Source organism: Rattus rattus, chromosome 7 (assembly GCF_011064425.1).
Source record: "Rattus rattus isolate New Zealand chromosome 7, Rrattus_CSIRO_v1, whole genome shotgun sequence".
Lineage (NCBI taxonomy): Eukaryota > Metazoa > Chordata > Mammalia > Rodentia > Muridae > Rattus > Rattus rattus.
The window spans coordinates 102,942,848-102,953,949 of NC_046160.1; the positions used below are offsets into that span (position 1 = coordinate 102,942,848).

Here is an 11,102-nt window from a genome sequence, read left to right on the forward strand (position 1 = left end):
ATTAAAGATAAATGCAATATAAGCAAAGGATGTTATTAAGCTTCTGCCATTTAATAGTATAAGGTGACAAAACCCAAGGTTTATTCTCCCTGCCACCATTAAAAAGATAAAAATAAAAAACACATGAGTCTAGCTAAGTTTTAAGTTTTCTTGAGATCCGTAAGTACCAGTTTTCTGAATGAGTAAAGATAAATCAAAAGGATTTAAGGTTAGTCATTTTCTATATGCATTATTTGGTATGATTTATCATTTCCTTCATTTTGACTTAAAGTTGTTTAGTGGATCAAATGCAGTAGTCATAACCATTAGTGTATTCTTAGATAGATTATGGGGACTCTTATCTTTATCCACAGATGTTTTAAATAATGTAACCCAAATTCTTTTATATTATAAATCTCAAATATTACTTGAAACTCTACTTCCCTTTCCCACTTCTTCATTAAAGGAACATGAGGTTTTCCTTATTTAAGTCAGAGTCATACTATGTAAAATAAATCCACACAGAAACCACTAGACTCTTTTGTTTTCAAATCCATAGATATTTTCTTTACCTATCCCAGTTTATTTCACATACCAGCTTTATAAATACAATGTTGTGCAGTCTTCTCTTAACAAGTGTGGAAAACACAGCTTACAGGATATTTCAGTTTGCTGCAAACACACAATGAATAAGGCTACCCATTTTGAAGTCTGGATCTATATTCTTCCTGAGATAACATGTTTGAGAGAATAATTACAAATTATGAAAAGAGATACTACACTTGATCTTAGCCAAAAGGCCGAGAAGCGATGAAAAGAACCTAGGTTATTTGGGAGGGGGATATAGTAGTCTATCATAATGAAATAAGGTTAACATTTTGAATGTTTTGAAAATTTGTATTTTATATTTTGGGGTTTTGTCTTAGAAGCAAGGTTAAATAAAAGAGAAACTCTAACAACAACAACAACAACAAAAACTCCTTTACTGATCACAGAGAGGTTTACTTTTTATTCATTTAATGATGAATATTCAATATTTTTCCTCCTATTGTATTACTTCCCTTTAATCCTTAATAAAATTTTATTTTAACTGTGACAGCAAATTTAGGGGCAAGAGTCTAAAGGATTTGGTACACTGCTGAAATACAAGATTCTGGAAATCTACAGGATACAGATTAAAAAGGTTTTGTTTCAAGTTAGTAGTAACATATGTGCTGGCTAGTGAACACTTGCCATTAGCACATTTGAGAGGTGGAGAACAGAAAGATCTTGAGTTTAAGGCTAGCATAGATTACACAGCAGGTTCCATCACAACCTGGATAGTGTGAAACACCACCTCAAAACAAACCAACCTCATCAATGTGTTACTAACCATTCTCTTCTCAGTGCTTAGCATTCTGTCGCCACCATGTTTGTATTTCCAGTTTCTTTTCTCAACCACAGCACTGTGCACATTCTGGGTAAGGTGAATAGCTGTTCTGTGCATGGTTCTGTGCATGCAATGAATTTTGACACTTTTAGGCTCAACCCATGGCACACCAGAAGCATTCTCTATCCAAGTCATAATAATAAAGACATGTACAGTCTTTGAAAAGCATTTTGGGTTAACCAGGGTAGGGACTCTTGTCTTTCTATTCTTTTCATAATTGGTACTGTGACTGATGGCAGTGCTATTATTTCTTTGCCATTTAGTGAAAACTCTTTTTCTGCTTAGAGAGGAGACATGCTCAGAATCCTTTGGGTTTCCTTTAAATAAACATCTGTTGCTTTTCACGATCTAGACATGAGGTGGAAAAATTATTGAATACCAGCAAATGCACACCATGCATTTTCAGCACTGGATCAAGATCTTTCCATTTTGTCTTCTTAAGAACGAGATTTTCTGATGGGATGAATCAAGTGGAATCACTAACAAATGGGTGAGAATCTCACCAGATTGGGTCACTAAATAAATGGGTGAAAATCTCATCAGCCCACAACCACTCAGACACAAGTGGGAAACTGAGTAATGCTGGGATTGCTATTGCTATAAGAATGGAGCTTCCAGAATCCACAGTCCTTTGTTACCAACAAAAGTTTAACTAGTGTTTTACTCTTGCTGGTACCATTAGAGAAGACAGAATATTACCTTGGCATGCTCCATCATGTCCTGATCTTAAAGACATCATATCCATAGCCCCACCTTGCATCTTTGTTACCGCACCTTCCCCATCACTATTGAAAACAAACATTCTAGAAAAATTGTGGAGGTCCTATAAGACGGAATACCATCCTTTGGAGAGTAAATGATTCAAAATTAATAATAATTAATATTGTTTTAAATTCTGACTTGTTAAACTACTGGAAGAACCCCATGAAGTCTGTTGGGGAAAGATAAAGGAGATGAGGAACATGAATGCCTAAGAAGTGCTTATAACAGAAGATTAGAGAAGCATTTTAAGCAGGACATAGATTTTTGATGTGGCAAGGTCTTTGTGATAGTGTCTTCATGAGCCACTTTCCGCACTTTTCTCACCTCTAAACATTTCCTGTTTACGTATTTTTACCCTAAAATGCAGGTACACTTGGACTAGGATGGGACAGAACTGTTTTTCATCTAGGAAAACCTGCCTTTAGATGGAGGACCTCATTGGAAAAGTGTGCTTTCATTTATATCATGAAGATGGATTTTTGTCTCCCAATTAAGTCATCTGATGTCCCTCTTCTTGTTGCAGAAACAGTATTCTAAGATGTGATTTTTCCCCTACTCCTGTAGAATCAAAACTGACACTTAGCTAATGTAGAAAAGGTTTTGATCAGGTACCCCACACCTTCCTAAAAGATGTAAGTTATTATTTGGTGAAGCCTTGATATTCGCAAGCTGCCCCTGCTGAATATCTAATGACATGATTAAGTGAGGGCTCACATGGTGAACACTTCTGGGAGAATTCATTCTGAGAATACCACTCAATGCCCGCTGTTATATGAGTGAGGCTGATCTATTTACTTTTACAGTCCAAAGAAGTACTCCTTGGAATGCATGTTTAGGTGTCATTATTTATTAAAAATTACTTGTTTATAAAAAGTCAAAGAGGGCTGAGTATGAGGCAATTGTAAAAAGTCTGAGAGGAGGAGAGAGAAGTGGACAAGAGAAGTACTACACAGATAAGGACAAAAGATCATACACTTCATTCATCTATATATCTAGGTGTAAATATACATATTATTCTTTATATACATATGTACATAGTTAAACATATGCATAACATGAAGTCAGAAGGGAAAGTCTTTGTATGTTATGAAGTTGGTTAAACATTCACTTGCTTTACTTACCTATAGCATAAGCACACTTCTCCATTATTGAAATTGTTTGCATAACTTTGATATGTCAACTAAGTTTTGTGTACATTTGCACTTTTGATTTCCATTTGGTTTTATTTGAGACAAGTTCTCATGTATACCAACCTGACCTAGAAGTCATTGAGTCCCATTGTGTTTGAGACTGGTTTGGACTCTTAATCCTCCTGTCTCTGGATTACAGGTATGAGCCACCCAGGCCTGACTTGAAAATACACTACTGATTTACAGAGGCTTTGTGCATAATTAAATAGCTATATATCTGCACATATGTCCTTTGCTAAATTTTAACATTTATACTGGGAACCGAGGACACAGCTTACTCCCGTGAAAAGTATCTGTGATTAATTTAAACTGGGTTGGAGAGTTCAACATCAAACATTAAAAAAAAAAAACAACTCTTCTGAGGTGGGGTTCAAAAGCAAATCCCTTTAAGAGACAACCAGTTCTCAAGCAACCAGAACTGTTACCCACTCAGATCTCTCCAGAACATTCAAATAATTGTAAGGAAGTCACTCCAAAGGAATCCCAACCACTGCTTGGAAGAAATTAAGGGATTCCTCTCCTCTTCTGCCTCATCATTACCCAAGATGTTTCCTCTTGGATCTGTAACATCTGCAGCAGTTATAGCTTTCAGGGGGCTTCCAAAAACAGTCTCAGGCTACACTATGAACAGTCTGTGAGTAGCCTCTTAAATTTTAACAGGTGAGCTGGAGCCGTCTTAGGAAAAAGCGATATGTGGGATATGAGGAGGCTGGAAGGGAGTGCTAGTGACTTAGTCCTCCCCTGACCTGGCTTGTTTTCCCAGGATTTGTACAAGAGTCCATTCTACATATGCCCTGTCATGATTAAGCATGCTGTAGGTACACCACCCATTTATCTTTTTTTTTTTTCACTTTTGGTATGGAGAGTATAACCCAGAGACTTGAATGGGCTAACCACTCATCTATCCCTAATCTCATGCCCTGGCCCACTACTGTTTCATTGTCACCCGTCCTCACACAAAGTGGGATGGCGTTCACTGGGCACGTTGAGCCCCCACACAATCCCTCACTGTAAAATCTTTCCAAGTAAAATCCTTCCATCTTTTTTTACTGAATGGCTGGCTGACACAGAGCTGTGCTTTTTTGCACATGCCTCGTGTTGAGTAGGTGCCGTGTCACATCGCTTGCTCTTTCTTTAACGTGACTCATGGCAGAATTACCCCAGCTTTGAGTAGTCTAAAGGAAAAAAAAAAATAATCCCTTGCCATCTGCAATTTACTACTTTTAACCTGAAAAAAAAAAATGGGAATTGAAATGATGCTCCGATCCTGAAGACACTTCGCGTGTTGGGAGAAGCTGACAGATGGCACATGTGGTAGGCTGGCACAGCAGAGGGAGAGACGCAGAAACAAATAGATAGCAGTTTGCGCAAGCCGCTTGGAAGAAGGTCATGACTACACTGCTACCAGATATAATAGCGATTTCCTGTAGTCTCTGAATAGCTGGTTTATGTGAAGTTTTATGCTGATGACTTAGTAACACATTTCAACAGATCGAAGGGAGGGGACCTTCATAGAGCAGCAGAACTTCACTGAGATCTCTTGCTTAACAGAGTGTCCTAGCATCCAATTTGAAACGATGCCACTGAAAGTGTTAATTCAGTGTACAGCCGTCTTGTTATTCCTCCCTTTAATTCATTCCTTGGATTGATACCTCTGGAGTTTTAATTTCTTCTTTTTAACTAACACCAAGAAGGGTAAAGTGGGTGAGGTCTTGAAACTGTGTCTTCCCTGGGACATATTCCTACTCACTAAACATCACAGATTTTCAGGATATATTTCTAGAATTGATACTGGGACAGGCTTTTCTATCTTTAATCCCAGGTTCTCCAGACGCCTACAATGTAGGCCCTTGGAGAATATGTCTATTCTGATTTTATTCTGATGGCAAAAGACATTCGTCATGGAGTGCTTCAATTAGCATTTCCCAGTGTATATCATGAAAATAAATATAATGAAAAGGGTATGTTTGATACAAAGTGATTAGTTGAATCAATTTTGCATGGCCCATTCAGAGAGACTTGACAAACGGACCACAGACAGCATGGCGGAATGTGTGGTCCTGGGTGTGGATCATATTCTCTCACTGCTGAAAAGGCTGTTGGCTGAATAATGGTGTCTGTTTTGCTCTAGAAGGCATTCCTTGTGAGAATAAAATGGTGCGGCTAAGCCTGAGTAGATGTTCTTCCTTGGAAGAATTGGAGCTCTCCATGGTGCTGAATGTTTCCTGAATAAATGACGATAGATAGAAGCAGTTCTCAAGGAAACTATTGAGAGCCTCCTAGTCAGCACTGTTTTACAGCAATGACATCACTAGAACAGTGAAGTTACACTGAGCCACACTACTTGGAAAAGGCAGCAAGGCTTCAATTCAAAGGCTAGCAGTCTCTAAGACAACATTCAGACAGAATACTAGGGACCGGTATCAGGGTGTTTGACATAATCATTTCAAATTCAGCTATATCACGTGAATCAGTAATTTTGCCAGGGTGTGGGTCCAAGTTTATGTCTTCTCTCCCCCTTCCTCTTTCCTCTTCTCTACCCACCCCCTGGCTATTTTATCTCCTGTATCCTCCCCCATCTCTTGTCCAGTATGTTTCCTCTGCTCCATCCCTCATCCTCCCCCTCTCTGTTTCTTTCCTTTTATTTATTAATTTTTGCTTTTTCTATCTTTTCAGGGATATGGGTCTTTATGGCTTGCAGGGCTGGTAGGAGATTTCCAAGAGAGGTGTTTGTGAGTGGTGAATCATGAGGCCATTTAGAAATTGCCACCCGAGTCGCATAGTCTACGTCAAATTGGAAGCAATTTAACCAATTGTTTAATTCATCCACCCCAATTATGAGCTTTTCTGTGCACATTATGTATGCCTCTCTGGCAATACATCAATAGAGTTTCTTGGGAAAAATGGTATCGTCGGAAACATGTTTGTTCAACTAAGAGAAAGGTTGAAACTTGGTGCATTTCAGTTTCAAGTGGATTATTTTATTTGTCCCAAGATGAAATAATGTAAACATAATTTCTCAGGGTAAGCACAATCTAATGAAGGCACTGGCCATGGTATATTCTAGTTCAAGGGTGACTCAAATGACTAAGTTTCTGTCTTGATATCAATGTGACTACTGCAGGGTCCACATGTGAGGCCTGAATTCCTGGTTGCCCTTGATATAGTTTTTTATTCCCATTTTCAATTTCTCCCTTTCTTGCTCCCCCATAGTATTTAATTGAGTAAGCAAATGTCCCCTGGTATAAGCTGTGTAAATATTGTAACTGAATTACTGTCTGTTTACTTAACTCATTACAGAAAACCATGATAAGCTTTTTAATTACAAAATTAGCTCTGCTGAATCAATTTCTTCCATTTAATGAACTGCAGAAAATGACAGAGTGGGGATAAAAATCATGCCCCTTTACCATCCCTCTTAATAGTGCTCTTTGTCTAAAATTAATTGTTATAATAAAAACTAGACAGTGATACTGTTTACTTTATCTGTTCTTATGTGTTCTTTTAAACTGACAACCTATTCTGCACCCATGTATTCCACAATGTGCAAAGCGCTCCTCTCTCCACTTTATTCTTAGCCTTCTGTTGAACATTTTGCTCTTACCTGTCTGGATCTTTGTTTGCCAGTTTGATTTTGATCTCTTCCCAAATCTCGAGACTAGATTTTCTGTATGTCGCCTTGTGTAACCAACCTGGATGACTGTCATTCATCAATTGTTAGGATTCTCAGGTCAGCTGTAGCTTACGTGTCTGCCCTAGGCGGGCATCGAATCAAGCTCAAGGAAGTAAAGCTTGTCAAGAAAGCCATGGGACACTAATGCTTCCATGCATTCTCTTAGCTTCCTCCATTGTCTTTCTAACTCCATTTCATTAGTGTATTCAATTAAATTATTTCTCTCCTTATCTCATTAAGTCACTTTCAGAAGTTTTGGAATATGACTAACTATGAGATAATTAAAATTTCTCAGTGACACTTCTGTAACAGTATAGCAAAGTGTTTCCAAAATGCTGTCCAAAAAGACAAATCTAAGCAGTAATATTTGTGAAGAAGGAACCATCTTTTATATACATTGGAAACAATATACAAAATGGGAATTAGCTTATTTAATAATCTAAAGCTAAGACAAATCAATGGATCATTATTCAAAAAAACCTGGATAGTAATCAGGCTTTCCAAGATGGCCATACATGTGAAGCATGTGTTTTATATTGTAATGTTTATGGCTTCATTTCCTGGACATAGCCAGGAGCACATAAAAAAATAGATTTAAATATGTTTGCCTATAGCTAGGAAATAAAGAGAAAAGATGAAAAAAAAAAGATGTACTATTTATGTTCCAACACATAATTTAAAAACTGCATCTTGGAGGTGAGACATTTTCCCCCACTAATGTACTAAAACAAAATCCCTCTTGATGTGTTTATAAATACATTGACATTAATTATATAAATTCTATCTTTTTAACATTCTAATTTTTTGCAAATTCTTGGTGGCTGAGTTTTATATTTTTACTGCCTCATGAGTGATAATCTTTGAAGAATGATACATTTATAGGACCCCTCTCTGGAACAGTATATTTTGCCTGGTTCCTTATGCTTTTCGGTATGTATATCTGTTGGTGTGTAGATATTCGTGTGTGTGTGTGTGTGTGTGTGTGTGTGTGTGTGTGTGTGTGCCTATGCTTATGTCAAATGTCTTCCTTAATTGTTTTCTACCTTGATTTTATCTATTATCTATTATCTTTTTATCTATTATCTCACACCTATCTTTTATCTATCATCTTTCTACTTTTCTATCTATCACCTATCTACCTACCTATCTATCTATTTTTTTCTTTTACTTGAGATGAGGTCTCTTGCTGAGCTTGGAACTTACAAATTCAGCTATACTTACTAGCCATTCAGTCCCAGATATTCAAAGCACTATACATAAATCACCACCCTCACTTTTTAGTGAGTGGGAACTAGGGGTCAAACACATGTCCTTAGGCTTTGCAGAAGGCACTTTACATACTGAGATTTTCCCCCCAACTCCTATTCTTGCACTGCATTATTACCATTTGTTGTGTTTGCTCTTACCTAAGGAAGCATAACAATTAATTTAGAATATTGTTCCTTCCCCCTGGGGTGGTATGGAATAGTATAAGATAATTAAAATAATCATCTGCATGCAATTACAGTTGCATGTCATTTCAGAAAAATCCCACTCATGGACACTTTTCAATGTCTTCTTCCAAGGACAAATCTGAATACTTGATTCAGCTACTGGAATTTCATACATATAAACAAAATTCAATATTTGGAGCCTCTGGCAATAAAGTATTTATGTCATGAGTCAGAATGGTGCAAGAGAAATTTCTCCTTGAACAAAGATCCCTGCTTTTGATGGTTGCCTTTTCCACCACGGTTCTGGAAGAGCGGGTGACTGGTAGGTGTGCACCTGTGGGGAAGCAGGTCTTCATTCTCTGGAACCATCAGGTTTCACATTGTCAAACAGCAGCACCTCTTTGTGGCAAGCCATGTACCACTTTCTCTCCAAAGCACCTTCCCTACTGACCATAACTGGTTATATAATCCTGCATCTTCTATTATCCTGACTGCTGATCCATGCCTGATGGCTATGCCAGGTCTCAAAACGCCACAGGCTCTTGATTGCTGTGCTCTAAGCTGCTTAATAAGACAATTAAAAATGATTTACAAATGGGCACTGCAATGTGACTGGGGATGGAGGCAAACACATTCTATGGACTGTAATATTAAAACTAGATGTCCTTACACATTCTTTTTGGCGCTGCCTTCAATTTTAATACTGGTTCCTTTCCTGAATGTTCTTTTAATCAAACATCCTAAAATACCAATTTCTAACTAATATCTCTCTGGGAAGGATTCTGGGTACATGCCACTGTTACTTGAATCATTAACAAACTTCTTCCTCTGCTACATATTTGGCTAGAGCCATGGGTCGTTCCATGTGTACTCTTTGGTTGGTGGTTTAGTCCCTGGGAGCTCTGGTGGGTCTGTTTGGTTGATACTGTTGTTCTTCCTATGTAGCAGAAGATGGCCTTTTGGTTTATCAATAGGAGGAGAGTCCCTTGGTCCTTCGAAGGCTTCATGCCCCAGTGTAGGGGAATACCAGGGCAGGGAGGCTGGAGGGAGAGGGTGGGTGAGTGGGGGAGCACCCTGCTAGAAGCAGGGAGATGGGGATGGGATAGGGGGTTTCTGGAGGGGAAACAAGGAAAGGGGATAAGCCTTAAGATATAAATTGAAAAATATCCAATAAAAGAAAAGAAAAAAATCAAACTTCTTCCATGTATTGGAAACAGGAGAGTGAAACTTCCTAACATTTTGGAGTGGTCATGAGGTGACACAAATGTTCATGCATCAAGCTACCTCAATCTTGGTCTGAGAGTCAAACCTAATCTAATCAGTGACATATCTATCTTGATTATTTCCTTTCCTTCTACACTGGTATTGTTAGGATAATTAGAATTGGCAAATTTCCTGAAGATTCTATTGTGAGTCACATATCATCACTAATGACCTTGAAACTTGATTATGATAGCTAGAAAAATAAGGAAGAATTTCATTTGTTCTTGTACACATTGAAAATATTTATTTATTTATTATTTCAAGGTTAGAGGCATGAGGACCATTATTGGAATAAATATTGAGAAGATTCCTTATTTTTAGCTAAGCTCAAAGGATGGATAAGATTGGCATTGATTGGCTTGCAATAACTTTTCTTATGATTACACAACTGTGGAACAGATATTTTAAACAGGAGAGGGCTGGAGAAATAGCTTAGTGGGAAACTTGCCAAACTTGCCCAAAATTCTAGATTTAATTCTCAATAAAATGGAAGGGAGGAGGAGAGATATGAAATAATTTTGAGAAATAAGATATTTTCTTTCATTCTTCCCTCAAGTATTTAGCAAAAGTATAAGCTTTTGAGCTAATCATCATAAGGATATGTATATTTACATCATTAAATCAAAGCTGCCTATATGAAGTGTCTGGACCACAGTGGTTACTCAGGATTTCCTCTATTTTGCACAATCATTCAATTATCAAGAACATGGATAATACCATATATAGAGAAAGATTTGTAACATTCTCTCAGGATAATCTGACAGGCACTGTGAAATACTAAACAGTTAATGGTGGTCTATTTCACCACTAGACCACAACAATTTATCACCTCATTTGTAAATTAACCCTTCTCACATGTACCAATAGTCTAGTATTGTCCTCTTTTCAAATGATGTAAATGCTACAGTGGTGGGGGCAACATACCATGTTTCGAAGGATGTTTAAAAAAAATTAACACAGAACTTTCCACAATATTCTGTCATTGACAAATATCAAGAAAGTACAACCAATACATGTGCCATTGGAAACTCTTGACTCAGATATATAGACTCAGATAGAAAATTCCTATTCTTGAAGACAGTCACTAACAATAAGGTAAAATGCAGAAAATATGAGTTCTTTCAGATTTCCACCGGACTCTAATTCTTCTCTCTTCAACCTGCTGCAATTCATGTTCATGCTAAGGAGCCCTCTATCTTGATCATTCATGAAAATTGAGCAACATGCAATACTGTTCAAAGGCCCAGAACTCAAGAATGTTTCCAATCTCAGCAGTATCTTGCTTTACCCAGCCTTTATCTTCCTTAACGTGAGATAGTAGATCTTCTCTGTATATTCCAGTCCTCTGGAGATTCCAGAAACTCTCTCTTGCC

At 37.6% G+C, this 11,102-nt stretch overlaps 1 pseudogene; it reads right to left on the reverse strand.

The window, feature by feature from the left end:
• Positions 1 to 616: 616 nt before the first annotated feature.
• On the reverse strand, positions 617 to 791 carry LOC116906502 (annotated as a pseudogene).
• Positions 792 to 11,102: the final 10,311 nt, after the last annotated feature.